This window comes from Coenobita brevimanus, chromosome 29, assembly GCF_032717465.1.
Source record: "Coenobita brevimanus isolate Jiangsu-jjx chromosome 29, ASM3271746v2, whole genome shotgun sequence".
Lineage (NCBI taxonomy): Eukaryota > Metazoa > Arthropoda > Malacostraca > Decapoda > Coenobitidae > Coenobita > Coenobita brevimanus.
The window spans coordinates 32,180,182-32,195,998 of record NC_136982.1 but is presented as its reverse complement, the minus strand read 5'-3'; the positions used below and the strand labels follow the sequence as shown (position 1 = coordinate 32,195,998).

The 15,817-nt window shown below is 44.0% G+C and overlaps 1 protein-coding gene across 1 annotated transcript in view; it reads right to left on the bottom strand.

The window, feature by feature from the left end:
• The window catches only part of Axud1 (AXIN1 up-regulated 1), a 245,617-nt gene that overhangs the window by 130,477 nt on the left and 99,323 nt on the right, over window positions 1-15,817 (bottom strand). The window lies entirely within an intron of this gene.

Genomic DNA, 15,817 nt, shown 5'->3' with positions numbered 1-15,817 from the left:
TAAACTCCTGCTGCACTGAAGAACCTTCACTGTGGGAGGGCAGCTTTCTTATGTTCACAGGCGGGGAAAATGTGGGTCTTCATGCCAAGTACTGATGTAGTGCATCAGAACACGGCCCTCACACAATTTTTAGATTTGGTCCACTGGGATCCAATTCCATGAGGTGATTTAAATTTACTGTTCACATACTGCCTTTACAGGGCAAGCAACTGGTCACTTGCTTTAAATGTCTGGACCTAGTATTCCCTAACCCTATGCTCCTGGTGGGGCAGATGATGGATGAATGGACAGAGATAGCCTATATTTCCAGTGTTCACAATGAAATTACTGGTACTGCTATTATTATTTCAATACTGTACAGGGCGTATGTTCCCTGTTCCATATGACCTTGTCACCCTCCCTTCCCCATTTATCCAAAGGTACGTGGCTACGTCACTAGAGAGATGGCATGGGCATTGTTACCGATTTGAAAATATCACCAATGAATAATTTACACAACAGCACGTCCGCCTTTATTACTTGATTTAAACGTAAACATAAAATGATGTGGCATTATCAATCAGCCCCTGTTACCCACTGTGGAAGTTATCGAATTACTTGAATATATAAAACGAGGAAAATTCAAAATCGAAAGCCATACTGTTGTTAGGTGAGCAAACCACGTAACTTTGGCTTTTAGAGTCACGGCCGCTTATTAACCAAGCACTATTTTTAATGCCTTACCTTTTTCATTTGCAAAACGATCTCTGAACATAGCTGAATAATCTGAGTTTATTATAGTATATTCATCTTAACTTTCCCCTTGAAAGCAAGTAACATGACCTTGTTCTGCCACACACACAAAAACTAGTATCATGTTTCACTTTCCTCGATTTATCTATAATCTCCACAATCGCACTCTGTTTCAGATTCATTCATGGGTGTAGCTGAAGAGCAGAGTATACAGCATCACATCACTAAATCACTAAATCAAGGAGAATAAGAATGTACAGCCCACCACCCCCAAACACCTAACTTTAACTGCGTGTGTTTTGTTTCTTTCTCAGCCCAACATATCATACCGGTTGATGTCTCAGTGCATCTTCTTTGTTTATCTGGAGGTGGTTTGAATGCCTCTGCAACATACGATAAACAAACGCGACATAATTATCCTAAAACCAATTTGTCGAGTGCTACAGTTGACATGGCTAATTGTAAGTGGTGTTCGAATGCTACCTCCCGTTACAGGTGCGTGAAAAAAAAAAAAAAAAAATCCAGCATGATCAAAGTATCCTTCAAGAAAATTACAAGCTATTTCAATTGCAAGAGATGATAACAGAAGGCTATGCAAAGCTGGATCCATAAGTATGAAATAAATATAGCTAAATTAAGTCTTGGTGACGCATCCGAAAACCCGTCACTGACGTCACAGAACAGTAACCAATCACCGTCAGGATAATTTGACGGAAGAATCCTGTGAAGCTAATGTGCAATGTTTACTATTGACCTTTTAATTATATGCGGGGCTGATGACTGACCTTGAATATGACTATTGTCCAGCCGTACAGCTCTCCTTAAAAAAGCAGGCCTTATTTTTAAAGCTCAAATCAAGCGGCATTTAAATACAGTATTCAGGAATAAAAGGTAACGTTAATTCTTTTTTGCAGTACAAATCATCACAGAAATATCAAATTATCAAACACAACTGTGCATGTTTAATATCCAAGCTCGCACGAATGATACAAACTAGCACTGCCAAACTCGGTATAACAACCTCACACACGCATCTCTTTATGTATCATCTTTTTTTTTTTTTTTTATGTGACCGACTCTGGGCAAAGGCTTCACAGCCTGCTTTCAAGGCCCAGTAGTCCTCCTACGTACCGCACACCTCTACATGTCACCACTTCGGCGCTAACACCCACCGTCCATATTGAATACATGCTAGGGCTGTCTCATACAGGACTGGTGTATTGGTATTAGCGGGGGTATTTTTACGACATGTCGGCGGGCCTTCTGGTAGATCAGTAAAGTCTGATTTTATGAAATTCAAATCCTTAAACTGTTCCCTGCCTCAGCGGGATTTGAACCCGGGTCTGTCAGGACTGCAGGCCAACTCTCTACCGATTGAGCCACCGCCTCCCCTTTACGTTCTTTGAGGTTAAATCCTCAAAGAACACAACTTTTTAAAAAAACAGCAATGAAATCATGGAAATTGAAATAACGCAGATACGTGTTTGCACTCAGCCATTCAACACTTCTTGCTTTTCTATCCGACCTACCTTCGTTGTAAGGCATATTTTCTTGACTGATACTGGGACTTCCGGTATTCATATGATTACAGTCTCCTTAAAATAGGAAAGTAACTAAAACTTGTAGAAACCACACCGTATAAGAAAAGTATCCGCTAAAATAAACTTCAACAGAGCGCAAGGAAGTGCATACACACACTGCTTGCAAGCGCTCGCCACTCGCACTACTAGATTAAAAGGCTGGGAGGATGGTGGTGGTGGTGGTGGGAGTGACGGTGGTAGTGGTGATGACGCAAGCACACTGAGAATAATAAAGGAGCAGTGATGAGTGATGGTGATGATAGGTAGATGGTGGTGATAGTTGATTTGTGAGAGGCAGATGGTGAAGATAATGTAATGCAGATGTTAACAGAGAACTTAAGTATGATAATAAAGTACTGAGAATAATAATGAAGCGGTGATAAGTGCTGGTGAAGGTGATGAAAGATGGTGATAAATTATTTATGAAAGGCGTATGAAGAAGGCTTGAGAGCATTCTATATAATAATTACAAAGATTTAAAGTGTCGTGTCGGTGCAAGCCCACTGACAATAATGAATGGAGCAATAATTGATGGTGATGACAGGCAGAACTGATGGCGCTGAGAAGAGACAATGAAGATATTAACTTCAATGTGATGTAGGTGTGATGACAACTTAAAATGTGATGCTAGATGGTGTGATAACTCACTGATAAACAGATGGTAAGGATAAATGACTGCTAAATGATGAAAGTGTGATGATTGAGCTTTCTGCGTGGTGATGACACAGGATAGTAATACAGAGATAAGAATGGTGACGACATTGCTAACACTGATGATAATGATGGTGGAGGTGGTGATAATGGTAGTGGTGATGATGATGACGGGGTAGTGATGTTAATGATGATGGTGGTAACTTACTGGTCATGGTGATGATAATGATGGTGTTGGTAATACTAGTGGTGCCGATGATAGTGGGTGGTGATGACGATGCAGGTGGTGATATTAGAGACAGTGATGGTGTTATTAGTAATGACAGAAGTAGCAATGATGATGATGATGATGATGGTGGTGGTGATGACAGCGATAATAATAGTAGTGATGGTGGTGGTGGCGGTGCACGGTGGTAGTGATGATAGCGGTATTAGTGGTGATGGTGGTGGTGGTGGTGGTGGTGGTGGAGGGGCAAGGGGAGTATTCTTGGCGAGGCGTCACACACACACACACACACACACACCAAGCAAACCTTGTCATGCTACCCGGGGCCCCTTATTCTCACCCCCACTCCCTTCCCCTTCCCCTGCCCTCCCTCTCTCCCTCACCCACCCAATCCATCCTTTACCCCCTTCCCCCTCCTTTGCTCCTTTCCTTGCTCAATTCACTTTTTCTTCCACTTTCTTCTCCCTCCCCTCATCTTCCCCCTCACTTATACTCCACCTTCCTCTCTTTCCCTCCTTTCTGTACCTTCTCTTCCCCTTTCCCCTCCCCCTTCCTCTCTTATCCCTCCCCTTTACTTTCTCTCTCTTACCCATTTCCTTGCTCACTTATCTCTCACCTCCTCCCCTTTCTCTCTTCTTCCCTCCCTCCCTTTTTCTCTGTACCCTCCCTGTTTCTTTATTTTCTCTTCCCCTCCCCTACTCCTTCCCCGCTCTCATTCTTTTCCTTCCTCATTTCACCTCTCGCCTCCTCCCTCCTTCCTTCCCTTCCGTCTTTTTTCTTCCTCCTCCCCTTCATTTCCAGTTTCTCCTCCCCTTCCCTTCAACTCACTCCTTTCTTTGCTGATTTTCAGTCAGCTCCTACCTCCTTCCCTGCTCCCCTCCCTCCCTACTTCCTTCCTCCCTCCGCTTGTTCCCCTTCCCTGTTCCTCCCTTACTCATTCCCTTGCTCGCCTCACTTCATTCCTCCTCCCAGTCTCCCTTCCTCCTCTTTCCCTTTCTCTTCCCTTAATCCTTCTCATTCCTCATCTTCCTTCCCTCTCCTCATCCTCCCTTCCCTCACTGCGTCCCTTCTTTTCCATGTTCACCTTACCTCTTGCGTCGTCCCCCCTTCTCTCCTTATCCCTCTACCCATGGAGGTAGGAACTACCTCCATGCCTCTGCCCCTTCCCACTCCTCCCATCCCCTTCCCTCCCCTCATTCCACCTACCCTTACCGTCCCTCTCTCTCTCTCTCTCTCTCTACCTGCCTGTAGTCTTCTTTCAGTCTGCCTATCATTGTTCCTTTCTTTTCTTTCTTCGACATTTCTATATACAATTTTTTAGCTCTCTCTTCTCCATAGCTCACCCTCTCCCCTCTTCTTTTAACTCCTTTCTTTTCACCTTCTCTTTTTTCTCTTTACCATGCCTTTTCTCCCTCCTCCTTTTATTTGTCCTTCACTTGTACCTTTTCCAACCCCACCTCTCCATCTTCCATCTCCCTTCCCTTCCTTCTCTCTTTCTCTCTTCCCCCTACCTCTTCCTCACTTTCTTATTGCCTTCCCCTCCCTGCTTTCTCCCCTTCCCCATCCCTATGCCCCCTCCCCGTTTCCCTCTCCCATCCTCACTCTTCTGTTGCCTTCCCCTTTGGCCTCTCTGATTTCCCTCATTCCTTCTTCCCCTCTCTTCCTCCCCCTCCTCCTTCCCCTCCCCCACACCTCCCCTATTCGCTCACCATTCTCTCCTACTGGCTTCCCTCCTGGCCCTTCTACTGCCCCCTCCTCCCTCTCTTCCTTCCTCCCTTCCTCCTTCCCCTCCCCCTTTCCCCTCCTCAGTCCCCTCCCTATCATACTGTTTGCTGCCCGTTCCTTCCTGGTCTATCAGCTTGCTCCCCTCCCTCTCTCCTTGCCCTCTCCCTCTTCCTCTACTTTCTCCCTCTCCCTTCCCCCCTTTTTGCTGCTCTCCCACCCTCTCTCCCTTTCCTTTACTATTTACTTTCTTGCTTTCCTATCCATATCTTCCACTTATATTTGATACAATAATCTCTAACAAACAGCTTCATATGGACCACTAAGTTGTTGCTTCGTGATTTCCTTGGTACCTCTCTTGCTCTGGCTCTCCACTCTGCCTCCCTTTCTCCCTCCCTTCTCCCTACTCCTCTTTCTTCCCTCTTCACCTCTCTCCCTCAAGTATCCTTCTCCCTACCCCTCTTTCCTCCCTTCCCAACCATCTCCCTCACGTATCCTTCTCCCTGCTCCTCCTCCCTTCCTCCCCCTCTCTGATTTCTCCTTCCTGCCTCTTCCCTTCCCAGTTTCTTGTCCCTCCCTCCCCTCCCTCTCTTTTCCTGTTTTCCTCCCCTCCCCTCCCTCTCTTTTCCTGTTTTCCTCCCCTCCCCTGCTTCCTCTCTATCACTACTTCCCTTCCCTCCCCACTCCCAGTCGTCCTGTCTCCCCCACCCATCCCAACTCCCGCTTCCCCTCTTTAATAACCCTCTCTCTTTCTCTCTCTCTCTCTGTCTCTCTCTCCTCTAGCGGGCCTCACTTGCAACCCTGCTCTCCCTCCCTGCCGTTCCTCTCCTCATCCCCCCCACCCTCTCTCTCTCTCTCTCTCGCTCTATCTATCTATCTATCTATCTGTGTCTATCTGTCTATCTATTGCAATTCGAGGTAGATTCTTGGGCCGGTCAGACTGTCAGACAAAGTATGTTTCTCCCTTGCCCTGTTTACCCAGCAGCGAAAATGGGACCTGGATAAACATTCGACGGTTGTGTGTCGTATTCTAGGGGAAGAAAGAGACAGTATATTATCGTCTGCCTGAAGGACGCTCGTGCAGTTGATAGGTATTAATTCTAAGCCTTCATCCTGCTCTCTCTCTCTCTCTCCTTTTTCATCCATCTCTCCTCCTCCCCTCCCGCTCTCCCCCTCCCCTCTCCACACATCATTCTCAGTTCCTCCGCCTTCCCTCTGCTCTCTCTCTCTCTCTCTCTCTCTCTCTCTGCGAGGACCTTCTCTCTCTCTCTCTCTCTCTCCACAAAAAAATCCTGTACATTCTTTCTCTTTCCTTGTCTCGACCTTTTATGTTTTGTTTTTTCTCTTTCCATGTGCGCCTCTTTGCTACTAACTCTCTCTCTCTCTCTCTCTCTCTTCATAAGCACTTCTCCTCCTCCTCCTCTTTTTACTTTTTTTCGTCTTCTTTTTCTTTCTTTCCCTTTCCTCCTCTTCTTCTCTTTCTTCTTTTTCAATAGTGTTCTTTTTCACATACCCATGTCCCTCAGCATATTTTCTTCCCTTTTCTTCCCTTCCTCCTTTTGATTTTCCCTCCCTCTATCTCTCCCTCATCCCTCCTCCTTTCCTCCATCCCTTCCTCAGTCTCTCCTGCTCCCCCTTCTCCCTCTTTATTAAATTCTCTCCACCTCACCCATGTCTTACCTTCACCACACACACACACACACACACACACACACACACACACACACACACACACACACACACACACACACAGACCGATCTTCTTCATTATCCTCCTCCTCCTCCTCAGCATCATCATCATCATCATCACCATCATCATCATCTTCATCATCATCATTATCTTCTTCTTCTTCTTCTTCTCTAACGTTCTCTTTTCATACCCACCTCCCTCTCCCCGTCTCATCCAACCTTCCCTCCAACATTCCTCCCCCTTCCATCCTCCACCACTTGTCTCCACCATTCTCCACACCTCTCTCCTCCCAAATAAACTCTCTTTCTCCTCCAACTAACCCTTTCACCCTCCCACCCTTCTTCTCCCAAAACATATACCTCTTCCCTCCATCCCACATCTCCCCTACCAACCCTTCCTATCTTTAACAGCCCACTCACATCCCCTCCCCCCACACCTCTCCCCTCCCAAATAAACTTTTCTTCCTTCTGCATCTCCCCCGTTCCCCCCTTCCTCCCTCATTCCCAAAACTCCCTCCTGTCCTTCTGCACCCGCACCTGCACCCCTTCACCCCATCCACACTCCCTCCACTCCTTGCCTTCACTTTCCTCCCCCTGACACATTTCCTCTCCCTAAATAAACTTCTTCTCCAATCCCATCCTCCCTCTCCACCTCCCTGTGTCCTCCATGTTCCTCCCTACCCCCCCACAAGCCTCGTCTTTCTCCGTCCGTCTCTCCTCCACTTCAGCTTCCACACCTCCACCCCCTCCACTTCCACCCACGTCCCCCTCCATCCTCCATATCTCTCCAATCTCATATATTTTTCCCTTCCTCCATTCCCCTTCCACTGCCCTCTCTCCACCTCCAACACCCCCTTCCATTCCCCACCCTTTCCGCACCCCCTCCTCCACCCCTAACCTCCATCATTCTCCCCCTCCTCATCTCTCTCTCTCTCTCTTTCTCTCTCTCGTGTGACCTCCCCTCTCCCAAATACACCTCTCTTTATTCTCCAACTCCCTCCACTTTCCCCTCTCCACCGCCCTTCCCATCCCTCTCACCCCCTCCCCCACCCCACTCCTCCACCCCCGTCCCAAATACACCGTGCCTCCACCACCACCACCTCCACCCACACCCACTTAAAGCAGATGGTTGCACTACAAGCAGGAAGGCAAGCAAGCAGGCAGAGACGGAGATGAGCAGGTAGGTTGGTTGGTTGGTAGGCAGGCAGGTAAGGAGGAAGGTAGGTAGGTAGGGGGATAGGGTAATTAGGTAAGGAGGTAGACTGGTAGGAAGGTCAAGAAGAAGGAAGTTAAGGAGGCAGGCAGGTAGGTAGGTAGGCAGGGCAGGTAGGTAAGTGAGAAGGTCGCTAAGTGGGAAGATTGCTACGTAATGTACCGGCAGATTTAGGTAGGCAGAAAAGAAGGTAAGCGTGTAGGTTAAATGAAAAACAAGTAGACTAAAAGATAGGTGGGTAACTAGGCAAGGCAGATAAGTAGGCAGAACGGCATGTAGGTAAGACGGAAGGCAGGTACAGTAGGTAGGCGTACAGGTACATAAGCTGGAAAGCACGTACGTAGGTAGTGTAAGGAGGTAAGTAGGTACATAGGCATATAGGAAGGTAGGTAGGTAGGAATATAGGAAAGTAGTAGAGAAGAGAAGAAGGTAGGTAGGTATGTACAGGAAGATAGGGCTTTTGGTATAGCCTGTTGTAAGTAGACATGAGGGCTGGAAATATGTAAGTTGGCATAGGTACATAGGCATACAAGCACGAAGGAAGTTAAGTAGACCAATAGGCAGGCAGGTAAGTAGGCACGTGGGTAGGAGAATTGGGTGGGTGGAGACGTAGGTAGATAAGGCAGGTACAGAGATAGGTAGGGAGAGTAGGTTGGCTGCTGGTAGTAAGTGGGTAGGTTGGCAGGCAGGTGAATAAGCAGGAAGGCAGGTAGGATTCTTGTAAATGGCTGTGTAGGTAGACAGACAGATAGCATAAATAGGTAGGTAAGTATGTAGGTAGGTTGGTAGGTAGGCAGGATTTCTAGGAGAGGTTGTGATCAGATGGTATGTAAATCTAACTTCTAGAAACCGAAGACGTCTTTGTAAATAGTTTCGCAGTTCCCAGACGATTTCCTTCAGCAGAGGAGACAGACAGACAGACAGACGGATGCATGGATAGGCAGAGTGATACAGACACGCAGACAGACAGACAGACAGACTGACAGACAGACAAACAAACAAACAGAAAGACAGACAGATTGCTTGACAGACAGACAAACGGACGGACAGATAAAGAGAGACAGACGGACAGATAGATAGAGACAAACAGATAGATTCACAGATGAGTTAAAATGACAACTAGACAGATAATGAGATATCTAAGTATATATGAGGAAAGGAAAATAAATAAGAGGTGGATTTGCAGGTGCGTGAGTAGGTAAGTAAACAGGTCGGCAGGTAAATTCGAAGGTAAGTAGGTACTGGTAGATTAGTAGGGTGGTAAGTAGGTAAGTAGGTATGCAGTTAGGCTTGCAGACAGATTGGTAGATAGGTAAGTAGGTATAACACAGGCAAAATAGTAGGTTTGTGAGTAGGTTGGTAGGAAGGTGCTGTAGGTAGGTAGGTATATAAACAGGCAAAATAGTAGGTTTGTGAGTAGGCTGGTAGGCAGGTGCTGTAGGTAGGTAGGTATATAAACAGGTAAATTAGTAAGTTGGTGAGTAGGTAAGTAGATTAGTAGGCAGGCGCGTAGGTTAGTAAATTTTGTAAGAAGACAGGCAGGGAGAGGCAGAAATATATTTTGGCATTCACAAATATTTAACTAAAGTGCAAAACCTTGACCTAAATATACTGAACATTTTGAAACACTTCTCATGCCACTTCATTTCGGTATTTTTACTTCGAGACAACGAACGTAATTACGTCTTGTCGAGAGAGAGAGAGAGAGAGAGAGAGAGACGTACTGCAGGAAGAAGAAAGAGCAGTGCCGAACATCGATTGCATGAGAGAAAAAAAAAATAAAGGAAACAACGATACCTGGTAATTACTTTACTTTATAAGGCCCTCCCTCACTCCCACACACCTGGTACCTCCCTTGCTTGCTTCACCACTTCAGCCTACGGACGTCATTCTATATCAATCTTACTATAGTTCTTTCACCTTAAACTGGTAAAGAGATTCGTCCTTTCGCAGCCCATTTCCCGTAGCTCAGTGGCAGAAAAGACACTACTAAGGAGCTATATCCACCCCACAACACCACCGCCTGACTTGCACCATGCCCCTGTGATAATCTCTTGTTATAACTCAGCAGTCAACATGGAGAGATGGCAATTTTACGTCTTGTTAAAGTGAAAAGGAGCTGAGCTAGAAAGAAACAATGAGAAGGATGAAAAATGATAAATCACCAGGTTGTGACGGAATACTTATAGAGATTAAGAACGGAAGCAATAGATTACAAGAGACTGTACTGTGTCATCAATGAAGCCTGGAAAAATGGAAATATTTCGGATGACTGGGGTTTGACAATCATATTACCAATATATAAAGGAAAGAGAGATTCAGGTCAGTGCGGTAATTATAGAGGTATTTCACTTATTAATCATATGGCTAAACTTTATGAAAGAATTATTAAGAAGAGAGCAAGATCAGTAATTGAGGATAAGTTAGGCGAAGAGCAGTTTGGATACAGAAAAGACAGAAGTACATCGGATCCTATTTTATACTAAGAGTAGTTGTGGAAAAATGCCGGGAATTCAACAAAGACTTACATGTAGCATTTACAGATCTGTCAAAGGCTTTTTATTTAATTCCCAGAGAGAAGCTCTGAAAGTGCTGGAAGAAGAGCAAGGCATCACTGGAAGATTAAAACAAACAATAAAACGTACGTATGACCCATACCAATGCATGACTGAGACAGGATATGAAAAAGATTAGTGGTTTGAAGCAACAACCGGTGTGAAGTGTGCTACCTCCATTGGTTTATACAACATATATGGATGTGATCATTAGAAGGTATAAAGAAAAGTTTGATGATCACGAGCAAGGAGATATATTGGTCTATGCTGATCACAGAGCCTGTTGGAGCAAGAGTAGACTCCAGCTGGCAAGAACACTGATGTGTTGGAAGGACTGTTTTCGAAGCAGGACTTAATATTAATGAAGGAAAGACAGAAATACATCAATCAATCAATCAATCATTTCCTGTGGCACCCTCGGGGATGCATAGGGCCTCGATGAACTCACACCACCACATCCTATCTTGTGCTAACTCCTCAAGATCTCCCCAACACTCATCTCCAGCTTCCCGTCTCATTGTCCTCACCCACGTCTCTTTTGGCCTTCCTCTACCTCTCCTACCAAGTGCCACCCACCCTGGTGTACCTCGTACTATTCCCTGTCTCCTATACACATGTCCTAGCCACTTCCATCGTGAGAATCTAACATATTCATCGATCGGCTGCACTCCCGTTATTTCTCTAATTCTACTATTTGGTATCCTTTCCCACCACTTAACTCCTAATATTCTTCTAAGTGCTTTATTTTCAAACACCAAGAATTTATTTTCCATAGTCACTGTGCTGTACCAAGACTCGTGTCCACAAATTAAGATACTCCTAACCATTACCTTATAAAGTTTGATTTTTGTATGCACAGAAAAATTGTTATTATTCCAAATATTTTTAAGCATTCCCATTGCCTGATTAACCTTCTTTAACCTTTCCTCGAATTCAAAGTTCAAAGAACCATCCTTGGCTAAATAAGTACCTAAATATTTAAACCTATCAACTTGCTTTACAACTATACCTCCAATTACACATTCCTCCGCATTTTCCATATTCATATTGATTATTTCAGTTTTTCCACAATTAATAACCAAACCCACCTTGCGACCTTCACTCACCAAACAGTCCAACACTCTCTGCATCTCTTCTGGCCCATCACAAATCAAAACTATATCATCTGCATAATCTAAATCCAAAAGTTTCCTGTTCTCTCCCCAAAGTATACCTGCACCGGTTTCTGTTCCAACGCGTTTCATAATGTAATCAATGACCAATATAAATAGTAAAGGCGATAGAACACCACCTTGAATTACTCCGGACTTGACTTCAAACGAATCACTCAGACAACCATCAACCATCACTTTACAAAATGTGTCCTCATGCATGTTCATAATGACCCTCACAAACTCCTCTGGTATTCCATAATGTCTCATGATCTTCCCCATAGTCTCTCTCGAAACACTATCAAAAGCCTTTTCAAAATCAACAAAACAAAGACTTAACGGTACTCTCATTTCATTAACTTGCTGCATCAAATGCCTAACTATAAAGATATGATCACTGCAACCACGTCCCTTTCTAAAACCAGCCTGTTCATCCCTCAGAATACCCCCAACCACCGGCTCCAACCTATTTAACAACACTCTACTGAAAACTTTCAAAGCTATCGGTGACAAAGAGATTCCCCTCCAATTACCACATACAATGAGAAAACAAGATGATGTTAATGAGATTGAAATAGAAAATGAACAGGAAAAAGAGGCAGAGTTTGTTAAGTATCTGGGATGCATATTCACTCGAGATGGAGATAAGAACAAGAGGGAGATAACTGAACGAATAGCCAAATATAGCAGATGTGTGTGTTCTTTATACACAGCTTTAAAAGACAAATATATCCCCATAGAAACAAAAAGAACAATTTTCCAGTCAATCTTAACGCCGATTTTAATTTATGCATCCGAGAACTGGACCTTAACATCTACAGACTTGAGCAGAATTCATGCAACGGAAATAAAAACCTTGAGAGCTATTGTGGACAAACCTAAATGGGACAGAATTAGAACTGAAAACAAAAGAGAAATGGTTGGAGTAGCATGTGAAAGTAAAACTGAAAAATCGCAATTGAGATGGTTGGGAAACACAGAGAGAATGGATGAGGAAAGATCAGTAAAGAGGAGATGGAATTGGACGCCAGATGGTCGAAGATCGATAGGAAGACCGAGAAAGAGATGACGAGATGGTGTGGAAGAAATAATGGTGAGGAATGGAATGAATAACATCGATCAACTGAGAGATCAAGAGGTCTTCGAAAGGGCGAACTGGAGACTGCTGATCCACCTGACAGACTAAGCCTACCTGGGAGTGGAAGTGAAGTGTGAAAGTGAAAAGAGTATAATTATTTACGCGAAAGCGAATCAAACCCTCATGAATATTACTGATGCAAACTGTGTCGACAGTAAAGCCTATCGATTTTATATATAATCCAGTTTTATTTTATTTTTGTTTATGTTTTTTAAATTCAAAAGTGGTAGGTGGGGGTGCTAAATATCCACTCACTCGATATAGTGCTGCTCTGGGGTGACTGCCCTTTCCCCTCTTCCTTCCTCTTCTGTCTTTCTTTCCTTCACTCTCTCCTCTTCCTTCTTCTTATGGGTGATTCGACACTGGGTAACATGCCAAATGGTTTCCTGTACACCAGGAAACCATTTACTACGCTGGGTGGTAACCATATAACCAAATTATGGCGCCTGGTGGTTTAGTGGGTAATTAAGGCACTTCAATCGGAGTGGGCCAGTGTAGGTTTATATCGAAGGGGTAGTTGAGGTTTAATGTTCCAGTAATGCCACTCCGGAATGAGTGAGGCTGGTCAAACTCATCTTAAATGTCAGGACCAACTAGCCTAGCCCCGGGCTCCTACGCTCCTCATGGGGTGGCATAGGTTTGGATGATGGATGGATGGATGAATGGATGTTCTGAATACTGTCCAGTTCTTTTAATGCATCCTCTCCACATCCATTCCATAAGGGTGATAAATATTCCAGCTGAGTGCGCACATGACTCTTGTAAATCATAGCTAACTGCTCGTCAGTGAAGAAGTTACTGACTCCGTACAATAAACCAAGTTTCTTTGAAGCGGTTTTAACAAGTGATCTAACATGAGAGGTCCAGCTGAGGGCACTGTTAAGTGAAAAACCAAGAATTTCAATACTTTTAAAGATAGGAATATTAGTAGCACTGAAGGTAATATAGGAATCTAAAAATATCTGTCTAATAGTAAACTATATATTTTTGGTTTCCCTAGCGTTAACTGATACAATGTTATTTTGTCCCCATTCAGTGGGGACAAAATAATAGGTCATAATAGGTGTTTCAGTGTGAATGAACTGTGAAGCGTTGAGTCATCTGCATATGAGTGAATGGGATGGGACAGGTAAGAGATCATTAATATGAATTACAGTAGGAATAGGGTTGGAGCCAGAACTGATCCTTGTGGCATGCCGGCATTAATCGAGAAATTGGAATGTACATCATCTACTTTTATCTTTCTATCGCTAAGGATGTGAAATCGTAGTATGGTCTTATTCTGACACTGACCAACTGGAAACAGGCTACACAATGCCGAAAATCCTTGCCAAGTTAAAATGAGTGAACTATATTTGTAGCCTGACTTACATAATACAGACATCACTGCAGTGTTAATCCCTTCAACTCGAGGACCTCTGTTTCTGATTTATTCTTACTGTCTCCAGACGATTTTACGGTACATAGCCTTGGAGGGACTTTTCGAACTGGAGGAGTTCGGTATAGCCTTCATTAGCCCCTTCGCTGCTAGGGGTCTGTCTTAAGTTGAATGAAATCGTCAGCTGGCAGCAAGAATGAAATATATAATACATCACCGGATTAAAGGGATAAACATCGACATACTTCGCGTAAATGACATGCATAATTCAGCCCGGGAGCTTCTTTTGAATGTTTTACTTTCATTCTTTTTTCTTTCTTCTTTTTCCAATCCAGACGATTTCATTCAGTTTAGGAAGAATCTGGTACAGAGAAGGTATTTATTTAGGCTTTATCTATCCGTTCCCAATCAAAGTCGTTTCTAAACTAAGCAAAATAATCTGAAGATAGCGAAAATAAAACAGAAAAGACGTAATCATATTGAAGGGGTTACGGTGCCATATTTAGAAATGAAGTGGTACGTACAGGTCAGGGGTGCATCTTTTTTGTTGTGGGGAGGGGTTGCCTGGACCCAACACACACACACACACACACACACACACACACACACACACACACACACACACACACACACACACACATTATACCTTCCCTCCTCCTACTCAATTGACATCATTAACTAGTACGTACCTCGACAGATCAGTTCCAATATTTACCCTCTCATGGCCGACACAACTTTAGTATTCCATTCCAACTAACACCAGGCGATGCTATTCAGGTTAGAGTGAATCATACACGCCTGAGAGTGTCAATACAGTCACTATTAGCTCTCTTATGATCGGGACAACTCTAATATCTTATGCCAACCAGCGCCAGGTGATCTTATTCAATTAACCGAAAGTGAATCATAGGAGCCTGATTCAAAATACTGAGACGGTTCCTGCACAATCATAGTTTTTTTGTTTCTGCATATCTTCCTTTCTTTTTTTTTCTTTTTTTCTTTCTTGCTTTTTTCCTTTTGCCCCATCCATCCCCTCTTAACCCCTTCACTACAATGACCTATTTTTGCGTCTTCTTGCAATCTCCAGACAATCGTATTTAGCCTGGGAGAACCTGTGGTGGTGAAGGTCTTATACTCTTTTCACTGTAAGTTGGCCAAAAATTGCCATCTCTCCACCTTCAGTGCTAAGTAGTAACAAGAGATTTTAAACTACTGCAGAATATGGTACTAGTCATGAAGAAGCGCTACGGAAAGGATGTGGGAGCCGTAGTAATGCATTTTTCTGCCACTGATCTACGCGAAATAAACTGCAAAAGGAAGGAAATCAGGGCCAAGACAGTGTGAGAGAACCATACTGTATAGTGAAGGCTGCATATCCCTTTAAGGCTCTCTGTCTATCTATCTATCTATTTATCTATCAATCTATCTATCTATCAATCTATCTATCTATGTGCATGTTCTGAGTAAAACTGTGAAGAAGTAGCAGGAATAAAATATTAATAACCTACTCGGACTGAAGGGGCTTAACATGCCGAACTAAGGATGAAGGATGTCTAACTGATGGAACACCCCCCCCCCCAAACTTCCCCGCTTCCTACATTGCTGGATACGCCCTTCGAGCTGCCAGGGAGCGGTCAATATTCCCTTTACATCCCAATGAAAGTCTCGAAACCTACCAAGATCTTGTTAACCCTTTCACGGTAGGGACAATTATAGTACCCTATGCCAGAGGAGCACGAAATGAATCGGTAGGGAAAAGGTACTACGAAGCTTCCTGTGGCA